The 12,520-nt window shown below is 44.1% G+C and overlaps 1 pseudogene; it reads right to left on the bottom strand.

Moving 5' to 3' along the window:
• Positions 1 to 8,160: 8,160 nt before the first annotated feature.
• LOC109732083 (uncharacterized) lies at positions 8,161 to 10,695 on the bottom strand (annotated as a pseudogene).
• Between the last annotated feature and the right edge of the window lie 1,825 nt (positions 10,696 to 12,520).

Here is a 12,520-nt window from a genome sequence, read left to right as displayed (position 1 = left end):
TTCTTGATTTCTACTTTCGCGGTGTCAAACATTGCGAATAGCTCAAGGATCATCATCTATCCTTGATATTTATAGTTCATCACGAAGCTCTAATAGCTTGGTGGCAGTGACTATGGAGAACCATCACTATCTCATCTGGAAGATTAACTCCCACTCGATTCAAGCGATTGTGATACTCAGACAATCTGAGCACATGCTCAACGATTGAGCTTTTCTCCCTTATTCTGCAGGCTTAAGAAACTTGTCAGAGGTCTCATACCTCTTGACGTGGGCACTAGTCTGAAATCCCAATTTCAGTCTTCGAAACATCTCATATGTTCTGCGACGTTTCAAAACCGTCTTTGGTGCCACAATTCTAAACCGTTAGCATTACGCACTGAACAATCAAGTAGTCATCAAAACGTGTATGTCAGATAGACATCCCTCTAGTCATCTAAGTGATACATGATCCGAGTCAAACTAGGCCGTGTCCGATCATCACGTGAGACGGACTAGTCATCATCGGTGAACATCTCCATGTTGATCGTATCTGCTATATGACTCATGTTCGACCTTTCGGTCTCTTGTGTTCCGAGGCCATGTCTGTACATGCTAGGCTCGTCAAGTCAACCTAAGTGTTTTGCTTGTGTTTCGAGGCCATGTCTGTACATGCTAGGCTCGTCAACACCCGTTGTATTCGAACGTTAGAATCTATCACACCCGATCATCACGTGGTGCTTCGAAACAACGAACCTTCGCAACGGTGCACAGTTAGGGGGAACACGTTTCTTGAAATTTTAGTGAGGGATCATCTTACTTACTACCGTCGTTCTAAGCAAATAAGATGCATAACATGATAAACATCACATGCAATCAAATAGTGACATGATATGGCCAATATCATTTTGCTCCTTTGATCTCCATCTTCGGGGCACCATGATCATCTTTGTCACCGGCATGACACCATGATCTCCATCATCATGATCTCCATCATTGTGTCTTCATGAAGTCGTCACGCCAACGATTACTTCTACTTCTATGGCTAACGCGCTTAGCAATAAAGTAAAGTAATTTACATGGCGTTATTCAATGACACGCAGGTCATACAAAAAATAAAGACAACTCCTATGGCTCCTGCTGGTTGTCATACTCATCGACATGCAAGTCGTGATCCCTATTACAAGAATATGATCAATCTCATACATCACATATATCATTCATCATATCTTCTGGCCATATCACATCACATAGCACATGCTGCAAAAACAAGTTAGACGTCCTCTAATTGTTGTTGCAAGTTTTTACGTGGCTGGTATAGGTTTCTAGCAAGAACGTTTCTTACCTACGTAAAACCACAACGTGATATGCCAATTTCTATTTACCCTTCATAAGGACCCTTTTCATCGAATCCGTTCCGACTAAAGTGGGAGAGACAGACACCCGCTAGCCACCTTATGCAACTAGTGCATGTCAGTCGGTGGAACCTGTCTCACGTAAGCGTACGTGTAAGGTCGGTCAGGGCCGCTTCATCCCACAATGCCGCCGAAACAAGATAAGACTAGTAGCGGCAAGAAGAATTGGCAAAATCGACGCCCACAACTACTTTGTGTTCTACTCGTGCATAGAAACTACGCATAGACCTAGCTCATGATGCCACTGTTGGTGAACGTAGCAGAAATTCAAAATTTTCTACGCATCACCAAGATCAATCTATGGAGTAATCTAGCAACGAGGGGAAGGGGAGTGCATCTACATACCCTTGTAGATCGCGATGCGGAAGCGTTGCAAGAACGCGGATGAAGGAGTCGTACTCGTAGCGATTCAGATCGTGGTTGATTCCGATCTAAGCACCGAAGAACGGTGCCTCCGCGTTCAACACACGTGCAGCCCGGTGACGTCTCCCACGCCTTGATCCAGCAAGGAGAGAGGGAGAGGTTGGGGAAGACTCCATCCAGCAGCAGCACGACGGCGTGGTGGTGATGGAGGAGCGTGGCAATCCCGCAGGGCTTCGCCAAGCACCGCGGGAGAGGAGGAGGAGGAGGTAGGGCTGCGCCAGGGAGAGGAAAACTCATGTGTTTGCAGCCCCCAATGCCTCAACTATATATAGGGGAGAGGGAGGGGGCTGCGCCCCCTCTAGGGTTTCCACCCCAAGGGGTGCGGCAGCCCCAAAACCCATCTAGGGTGGCGGCCAAGTGGGGGGAGAGGGAGGCGCACCAGGCATGGGCCTTAAGGGCCCATCTACCCTAGGGTTTGCCCCCTCTTCTCTCCAGGCGCATGGGCCTTGGTGGGGAGGCGCCCCAGCCCACCTAGGGGCTGGTCCCTTCTCACACTTGGCCCATGTATGCCTCCGGGGCCCCGTGGCCCCTCCCGGTGGACCCCCGGACCCCTCCGGTGGTCCCGGTACACTACCGGTGATGCCCGGAACACTTCCGGTGGCCAAAACCATACTTCCTATATATAAATCTTTACCTCCGGACCATTCCGGAACTCCTCGTGACGTACGGGATCTCATCCGGGACTCCAAACAACATTCGGTAACCACGTACATACTTTCCCTATAACCCTAGCGTCATCGAACCTTAAGTGTGTAGACCCTACGGGTTCGGGAACCATGCAGACATGACCGAGACGTTCTCCGGTCAATAACCAACAGCGGGATCTGGATACCCATGTTGGCTCCCACATGTTCCACGATGATCTCATCGGATGAACCACGATGTCGGGGATTCAATCAATCCCGTACACAATTCCCTTTGTCTAGCAGTATGTTACTTGCCCGAGATTCGATCGTCGGTATCCCGATACCTTGTTCAATCTCGTTACCGGCAAGTCTCTTTACTCGTTCCGTAACTCACATCATCCCGTGATCAACTCCTTGGTCACATTGTGCACATTATGATTATGTCCTACCGAGTGGGCCCAGAGATACCTCTCCGTTTACACGGAGTGACAAATCCCAGTCTCGATTCGTGCCAACCCAACAGACACTTTCGGAGATACCTGTAGTGCACCTTTATAGTCACCCAATTACGTTGTGACGTTTGGTACACCCAAAGCATTCCTACGGTATCCGGGAGTTGCACAATCTCATGGTCTAAGGAAAAGATACTTGACATTAGAAAAGCTCTGAGCAAACGAACTACACGATCTTGTGCTAGGCTTAGGATTGGGTCTTGTCCATCACATCATTCTCCTAATGATGTGATCCCGTTATCAACGACATCCAATGTCCATGGTCAGGAAACCGTAACCATCTATTGATCAACGAGCTAGTCAACTAGAGGCTTACTAGGGACATGGTGTTGTCTATGTATCCACACATGTATCTGAGTTTCCTATCAATACAATTCTAGCATGGATAATAAACGATTATCATGAACAAGGAAATATAATAATAACCTATTTATTATTGCCTCGAGGGCATATTTCCAACAGTTCTGTAGGAGTAAATCTACTCTTAACCTCAAGACTTTTTTTCTTTCAGGCAAATTTATCTTTTGCATTTATTGCTTCACCTTAGTCCTTTTACACACAAGCAGTTTGTCTTAGTTTGCTTTTTTAATGCATATTTGTTGTGTGAACTTTTTATACCTTTTCATAACTCATATTGGCACTAAACATATCTCAATTTGTATTGACACATTCTTTGATATACTGTTTGTGAATAAAAATATCATAAGTAATAACATAATCATGCTTATAATATATATGGTCTTATAAAGTGATACTCTTATCACAAATATTCTTTTATTTTAAATTTACTTTGTGATGTTTTATATAAAAAATCATGGGATTGCCAATAGTATCATTAATTATCTATAAGACCCAGTAGAGTTCTTTGGAGTGTATATGTAACAAGTAACTTCATAGTGGTTCCTAAGAGGTTTCTAGAGTAGTAGACTAACAAGTTTATTTGACAAAGCAGAAGATTCTAGACTATATGAGGTAATTATCCTTCAATCCCCTACCATTCTCGCTCTTTGCAGCGCTAGCTTGTTTCTTGGTCATAATTGTTCTTCTTGTTCTTGGGGGATTTAGTAGATAGTCATCATATGTGTTTATTATTGGAATCATATTCTATATGTTTAGTCTTGTTTCCCCCTGCAAAGATATCATCAACATTCCTAAAACATTTCTACTGCAAAGAAGTTAATTTGAAATGTATGCCTTTCATGGGCTAATTCATTACTTAACTATAACGCTATAAACTTTGACTATGTTGTTGAGATCTCCTACTATACACCATTATGGGTAATACTTATGTGTAAAAGTATTACCCTGTGATGTGTTAGATAAGGCCACCTCCACCTAAATCAATCCGCTTTCGGCTCAATGCTTTTGTTCTATTATGTCACTCTTACTACACCATCAGTGTCGTCTCCACCTCCAAATTGATGACATCTCTACTCGTAACTCAAATGTCCTTACAATTGTGACTTATTTTGATGCAACAAATTTTTCATTGCCTTAATACACAGGAGAGAGCGTACGTATAAAGTTTAAAACAACGCACACCCAGAGGACCAACTGTTGATGATTGCATCCCGCATCATAGTATATTTAGCATTTCTGCATCATAGACGTAGGATTTACTACATTTTACCAAGTACATGAGCCCATTCTGTCTGATTTCACCAATATCCCAAGAATCAAGAGATTTGGAGCATTCATTGGAAAATCCCAATTTTTGGTGGGAAAATAAGTTGATTGGAAGTCACAAGAATCTTGTTTACGAAGAGAAGAACACATGAGAAGAAACCAGGTTTCGCCTCATGCTCCAGAAAAGAAGGCAATGCGTGATACGAGCGTGCCCGACCATACTAGCGGTCATACCACATGTCATCAATTTCTCCTGGTTAACTACTTCCGCCCCATGCAATCAGATATCGGTTACAACAAAGAGACTCCACCATACGAACCAATACCAAAAACCTCACCTGTGAACGGGGTCTGAAGTGGGAATCAACATAAGGGTAGCCACCTCGCCATTACTTCGACCATGGAGGCCCCGGAATCCTGCCAGGATTTCACGAATATATAAACTTGACTTTCTTTTGCACTAGTATATAAATTTTCACGAATAAAAAACCAGCGCTGACTTTAGGGCAAATTTTTTATTTGCTATTATAGGTCACTATTCACACTATTTTGCCCTAAAAAATGTTTTTTTTCTTGAAGAAGTCAAAAGTTTGGTTTTTTCACAAGTACAATGGGAGGTTCAGTTTATTTCAAAAATATTTTTAGATTGTTTGAATTTTTATTTAATTACTATTTTTCCATATAGGGTGTATCTACACCCATAGACCAAACCTGCGCCTCCGCATATTACCATGTTATTTACACAAAAGTTATTCGGGGGTATGTTTTTCAATAAGTTATTTTCCGGGGTCTAAAATTTATTGCGGTGTGTGTTATCATGTAATTTAGGGGGGGCGGGGTCAAAAAGTTACCATGGTGTTTGTTCATATGTTATTAGGTCTGTGGTGTGTATATTATCATGTTATTTACACATAAGTTACTGGAGGAATGTTTTTCAACATCTTTCTTTCACGATAAAGTTACATAAGTTATCAGGTCTGTGGTGCGTATATTACCATGCTATTTACACATAAATTACCGGGTATGTTTGAATCATTTTTTTCCTGAGTCAAAGTTACCATAGTGTTTGTATGTATGACATGAGCAGCTTGGTAACTTTACCATGAGCAGACTAATAACTATGACCAGGTGAACTGGTGTGTAATGTGCAGGAGAAACAGTAGAATAAACGGTTTGATCGCTATTTGTTTGAGTTAAAACTAATAGTACAAAGATACATGTAGCATGTGGTGTTATGTGTGACTAAGAAAGGAACGTGTGTTGTATGTAATGAAAAAAAAGTCCGCTAGACTAAATGGTTCATAGCAATTTTTTTGGCTATTTACCTTGGACTTGCAGGAGAAGTGGAGACGTGGCTTGCAAAGCACACGCGAAAAAAAAGAGAAAATGGGCGGAGGCAATTGATCATGGCCGAGCGATTCTGATCAAACGATAAACGCGCCGTTTGGTTCTATATCGCTAATTTCAGGTGGTTCGCCAAATACCTTTCTCCTAAAAATATATTCCTGCAAGCACCTTGATTTTTTAGGGGTAACTAGAGATTTTATTCAACATTGACAACGTACGGAATACATGCAATGTCAGTCCCTAGCCACACATGGCGTCCAACCGAAAGAGAAGAAACTCCTTTAGCAACAGAGTGAGCTTCAAAATTGGACTCTCTTGACTCAAAACAGAAACTAACACTATCAAAGTTTATTCCGCTAGACTCAATATCCCTAAGAATTGAAGCATAGGACGAAGAGGCTCCATTCTTGATATTGTTCACGACTTCAAGGCAATCCGATGCTATGATCCTCTTCCTGAGATTAAGGTCTTGGGCCAGCACCAATGCCTCACTGCATGCCATCGCTTCCAAGATTGCTAGTTCAGATAGCCCGCAAAAACGACAACTGAGGCTCCCAAAAACACTCCTGATTCATCTCTGCAGATTGCCGCTGCAACTCCTTTGTCACCCAGCGTTGATAGACCACCATCCAAATTGAATTTGCAGGCACCATCCGTGGGAGGGATCCATCACTGCTTCCTTTGTGTTATCGCGTGTGGCACATGATCACGGTTTCTCTTGACCGTGGCAATTTGAAGATCCTCCTAGTACTTATTAATGAAACCCATTGTGGTGAGAGGGCTCTGATATTGGTCATCGTGGATTTCTCGCCACCGAGTCCACTATATCGCCCACATGGTTATCACAACCTGCACAAGTTCTTCTTCCTTCAGAGTTTCAAATAGCCAGAAGACCCAGACATTTGCGTCTTCTGTTTGGTTCGATATCACATGTTTCAGGGTTTCTTCGTCGCCGAGAGCCCAAACGCATCTTGTCATCCGATAAGTGAATGCCGCCATGAGTCGATCGATGCATTGCATATAGAACAGACTGGACTGTCCGCCATCTTCTTGTCATGCCTCACCGACCCCGTCGGGAGGGAAGTATGAGCCAATCTCCACACGAAAATGCGCACCTTCGAAGGGATCTTAACTTTCCAGAGTGATGTCCATGAACGTTTTGTGGCCTGGATATCTGAGTTGCTCGCCCTGTGCTCTAGCCAATCCTCCCTTTGTTTCTTCACAGCAGAGATCATCATTTACGCTGATCGTACCGTGAAAACACCTCTCTTCTCATAGTGCCATGCCCAAAAATCTTCCTGTATCCGAGAGCTAAGAGGGATATTTAGGATCACTTCAGTGTCCGGTGCAATGAACTGCTGCATCAGTACTTGTCTATCCCACGACCTTGTAGCTGGATTGATCAATTCGGACACAAATTGAGGCGGATCATTTGATATATAGGACAAATAGGCCGAAGCTTATAGTCCCTTGGAAGCCAATTCTCGGTCCAGATGTGTGTCGAAGAACCAGAGAGCCAATACCCTTTAGGCCTTGTTCGTTTGTCCCTAGCCCCGCCGGGATTTGCGTCAAAACCCCCCCGATCCACGTGGGTTTCACCCTGCGGGGGTTGGATCCCGGTCAGTCATATAGGTGTGTTCGGTTTAACCCGGCGGAGGTCAAACCCCGGCCTATTCCCTCCGAAACTACTGGGTTTTCACCGGGAAAAAAACCTCTCCTCCCATCCCGTGGAACCAAACCCTGCCCGACGAATGAAACGGTACAGAAAAAAAAACGGAGTCCTTCGCTCGACCCCTGTCTCTCCCGCGATTCGACGGCAGCAGTGGTGGCGGCGCGGTAACCTCGAGGCTGCGGCGGTGGCGGCCCTCACCTCTCCGTATGGCGACCATCTCGCCGGTAAGATCCAACGCCCCTACCATCCCCTCATCTTCCTTCCCCTCTCACACTATGAATTTGTAGGATTAGGGATTTTGGGGATTAACCGAATGAATCTAAAGTGACAGGGATTAGAAGGAAAGGAAATAATGAGGATTGGGTGACGGGGTGGGTGTCACCAAACCCCTGCGTGGATTGAATCCACTAGGGGATTGAATCTCCATCAACCGAACAAGGCCTTGATGAGTCCCAAGTGAAAGGGTGTCCCGTCCTTCCAAGTTCCAACAGCGAGCGCCAAACCTGATAGGGGAACGTGCCCAGTGTGGCGTCCAGGAGATGGCAATGCGGAAAGTACCTGGCTTTCAACAATGAACTTGGGTCTTGTATAATTCTCCAAGCACCTTGATCAGAATCGTTTGTCGTTTGAGTACAATTAACGAACTAGGACAGTCGTGCTAGCTATAGCCGGCCAAATAAAGAAGCACTCAACTTTCTTTTCTGCACAAATAGTCAGCATGCGAAGACGCTAACCCCACATCAGGTCACCTACATCTCGCGGTAAAAAAAAAACCCAAGTGCAAAGATCGATGATGAACTGATCGAGCGTTGCAAATCTTCAGCAAAGCATTCCCAAATGAACTGCCCTCGCTGGCCGCTGGACAGAGGGAGCCCATTTCTGCAGAAAACCAACATTGCTCCTTCCAACCACATTCACGTTCAAATCAACTGTTTATGAGCAAAAGTGAATATCAGGACAAGCCGCCGCCTGACGCCGCTGTCATCTTCTTCCTCGACAAATCCATCTCCTCGCTGGTCCGTGGATAACCCGAAGGACGAACCTCAGCATGAGGAAACTTTTCAGCACAGAGCTTGCATACCTTCCTGTCGTGCAGAGATACCTTCCTGATATTCACCGCAGCTTGAATAACACGCCTGACGTATCTTGTGAAATTGTCATCGGACTGGAAGCCGTAAATAGTTAGCCTCGCCAGATTCTTGTGCTTAAAATCAGGATCAGATGCCTCCCACTTCACATCTGTTTTCTCAGAGTAACTCTTGTGTGACTTCTTTCGGCACTTATGATCCCATACTGTGATGCAAAGGTCCTCTACGGATGGTGCAGCTTCAAGAAGGAACATTGTCCAAGAAATATCACATTCTTCGGGGAGGTGATCCAGATTCACAAACCGTAATTTGGCGAGTACAGGAGCAATCACTTTCGGGCATTCTGGTTGAACCCAGATCTGGGAGAGATAAAACAAATTAGAATTAAGAATGCGTGCAAGTTGTGCATAAATTGCATCATCAAGTGATGCATAAGTTACCACCGTCAGATATAAAACATCATACAATAAACAAGAATGGGATAGAGATGATTAGAGTGAGTACCTTTTCACTTCGAAACTCCAGAAACAAATCGTTTACAGTAGGGGCATTAGCAAGCAGCTTGCTTCAGTTGTGGGTCTTGCCTGAAAAGTTTGGATTAGCAAGACTGAGCTTGGAAAGCTGAGGGACAAAACCAAGAACCAACGGATTTTCATCACAGGGCCAATCACCAAAGGTCATCCTTTGGAGTTTTGGTAGAGAGCTGAGCTCCACTGTTTTGAATACACAATAGGACATAACAAGCTCGACGAGTTGAGTGTGTTCCACATGCAGAACCGAACTGATCCCCACACCACACATGAAGAAAGACAGTGACTCCAGCCGCTTGCAATTGCTTAGGATGTTGGGTATGTCTGATTCACCAAACCTCATATTTCGTAGATGCAGCCGCGTGAGACCAGCAAATGCATCTGGACAATCATGAACAAAATTATTGAACTGCTCAGCAAAGAGCAGGCGATAGGCATCAGTGCAAAGATGGAAATCCATCGGCGTCATGATCTCAAACTCAGCTGCATCAAATTTCTGAGTTGCCATGGCGAGGCCAACGGATTTGCCGATGGAAAGGCAGCGAGAAGGACTCAAGACAAATTTGAGCTTCAGCTTGCGAATGGTGATCCGTGGAGGCCTCCTACTAAGAATCTTGTTGGTCACATCAGCCACGACATCACTTTTTTGAAACAAATCACGAGGGCTGAGATCAATGACGATCTGCGAGAGCATAGCTGGCAGCTTCTGCATCTGCTTCGAAAGGATGCAGGTTCTTACAGCATCAAGTGTGCCCACCCTCTCGAGAATGTTGAGCAGCACATCGGCAGGCAGCTCACTTAGCCTGTCCCCATTACAAGCTTGTATATCGCCAGGCAGCTTGCTTAGCATGTCTCCACTATCAACTTCTGCCTTCGACTGCATTTTGCGAGGTGGAAGATTAGTCATCGGTGATAGATCGATAAATTGACTTTCATAAAATGAATGAATGAAACAAAACATAAGCACCGACTTACGTTCCGTCGGTGGCGGCGACCCCTATTAAACTTCATGTTGATGCGATGACAAAAGAGACCAACTTGCGAGGATAAACAGAACACAAACAAAAACGAATCTTGAACGGATGACCCCTCTGTGTGCGACAATCGCCGGCGCCCAGCCTGATCTTATATAATAACCTCCTCGGATCCCAATCCCAAAAGAAGAGACGGAGACGGGAGGTTTCCGAATCCTCTTCTGGCCGGTGTGGAATCCGTAAACCGACCGATTTACTATAACGATTTAAAATATCTAGATTTACAAAAACAGCTCCTTTTTCTAATACAAACCGAAATTGATCCCTTTCCTCTTGGAATCCGAAGACAGAACGAAATTGGCACCTGTCCCTTCCTTCTTCGAATCCGGCTGCAGAATGAATTTGATCTTCCTTCATCATCTGGAAGGTAGCATCTGGAGCGGAGCTGGTTTAGGGGACAAGTCCGGGGAGGAGATCGGTGGCCGCCGCCGCCGGAGGGTGGGTGGGGAGGGGACGGCGTTAGGGCAGACGATGTATGCATATCTCTCTCCTCTGGTGGACCTATTAATATTGGGCTCGGGCTAAGGTACACAATTGAGCCCATAGGCCCATTTCAACACAACTGTAAGGCTATGAAGAACACTCAAATGCGGCCCACTAAAGATCTTCCAATTTCAAGGCACATAGCTTTGCTAAATCTTTCGCTCAAAAAAAAAAAGCTTCGCTAAATCAATTAAAAAAAAACCTCGCTAAATACGCTCTAGGTATTCCTGTGGGCCGTCATCTATGGCTCATTCAGTCCCCCGGTCTACATTGTATCTTGATGGATAGTTCTCAAAAAAAAATCTTGTTGGATACTTTTAATTAATATATAAAGTGAGCGTGTTTAGACTAAAGAAAAGGTAAAATAACCCCCTGATATATGGCACCACTTTGGGAGATTTTAATTTATTTCACTTTGGGAGTAGTGAAATAAATTAGCACTTGCACCTTTTGAGCGTGATAAAGTAGCAAAGAATAAATTACCTTTTGTTTCATAGCACCAATATTACTTTTTCATACACATGGTCTTGCGGCCAACAATCAAACCCAGCACTAACATCCCCCCCCCCCCCCCCAAAAAAAATAATAGATCACCTATACATTTGCTTCCGATGATTGATAAGCAGGCGATGAATGAATCATTCTATGAGCTAACAGTTTCAGGACAAATGCCATCAGCTGCCCGACACATTCCTACAATTACGCTGATCTCATGCAAGTTTTACTGCTAAGTACTTCGAACCCAAGCATTGTACCCCTAGTCTAACTAGTAGAGTGCCCGTGCGTTGCCACGGGCCTTAAAAAATTGAGAACATTCTTTTGTTGATATCATTATTAGGATTCAATATCGGGTTACTGATTACATCACTATGCCTTCCTACTCATTGCAGGTTGGTTGTTACTGATTGCATATCAAATTTCACATGTATAAAAAAGATAGCCAATCACATATGAAAATATTGAGATCCACTTCACTTGCAATGTAATTCGGTAACATATACGACCAGATATAATGAACAAAACAAATAAAGTCATACAAGAACATAGAACTCTTTATTGGGCATTACAAATGATAGGTGGCACATGGAGGCCCTTTTATGTTTAAGATTAATCATCTCATGAAAGCATGTCTGTTATTATCCATTATTTAAGAGTGAAGTGCACTGTAGGTCCTCGAACTATTTCCGGGGTGTCACGTAGGTCCTCCAACTATTTCAGGGGTGTCACGTAGGTCCTCAAACTACGAAAATCGTCATCTAGGTCCTCGAAGTGCTGTAAATGTGTCATTCAGGTCCAAAATCTCCCCCTCTAACGGGCCATCTGGCGCCGTTAACCGTGAGACTGAACAATAAACCATGAACAGAAATGATGTTGGAACTAGAATGCTATTATTACTATTCACGGTTTACTTTTTAGTGTTCACGGTTAACGGCATCAGCTGGCCAATTAGAGGGGGTCAGGGAGATTTTGGACCTGAATAACACACTTACTGCACTTCGAGAACCTGGATGACGATTTTCATAGTTTGAGGACCTACATCACACCCCTGAAATAGTTCAAGGACCTACAGTGCACTTCACTCATTATTTCAATATGACACATGTAGGATTTTGTTTCCTTATTCCAAGATTCTACAACCAGAATTCCCTGGCAAACTTTTACACATGAAATTAGGTACTTAAAACCGTACGGGTTACTACACATACCTCCTACCATTTAGAAACCATGGAAACACAAAATATTTCGACACTTTCCCATATACTATTCATAGCTTGGACAGGCCCCATC

This window comes from Aegilops tauschii, chromosome 6 (assembly GCF_002575655.3).
Source record: "Aegilops tauschii subsp. strangulata cultivar AL8/78 chromosome 6, Aet v6.0, whole genome shotgun sequence".
In the NCBI taxonomy this organism is placed as follows: Eukaryota; Viridiplantae; Streptophyta; class Magnoliopsida; order Poales; family Poaceae; genus Aegilops; species Aegilops tauschii.
The sequence above is the reverse complement of the archived record's forward strand: the minus strand, read 5'-3'. Positions and strand labels throughout refer to the sequence as shown.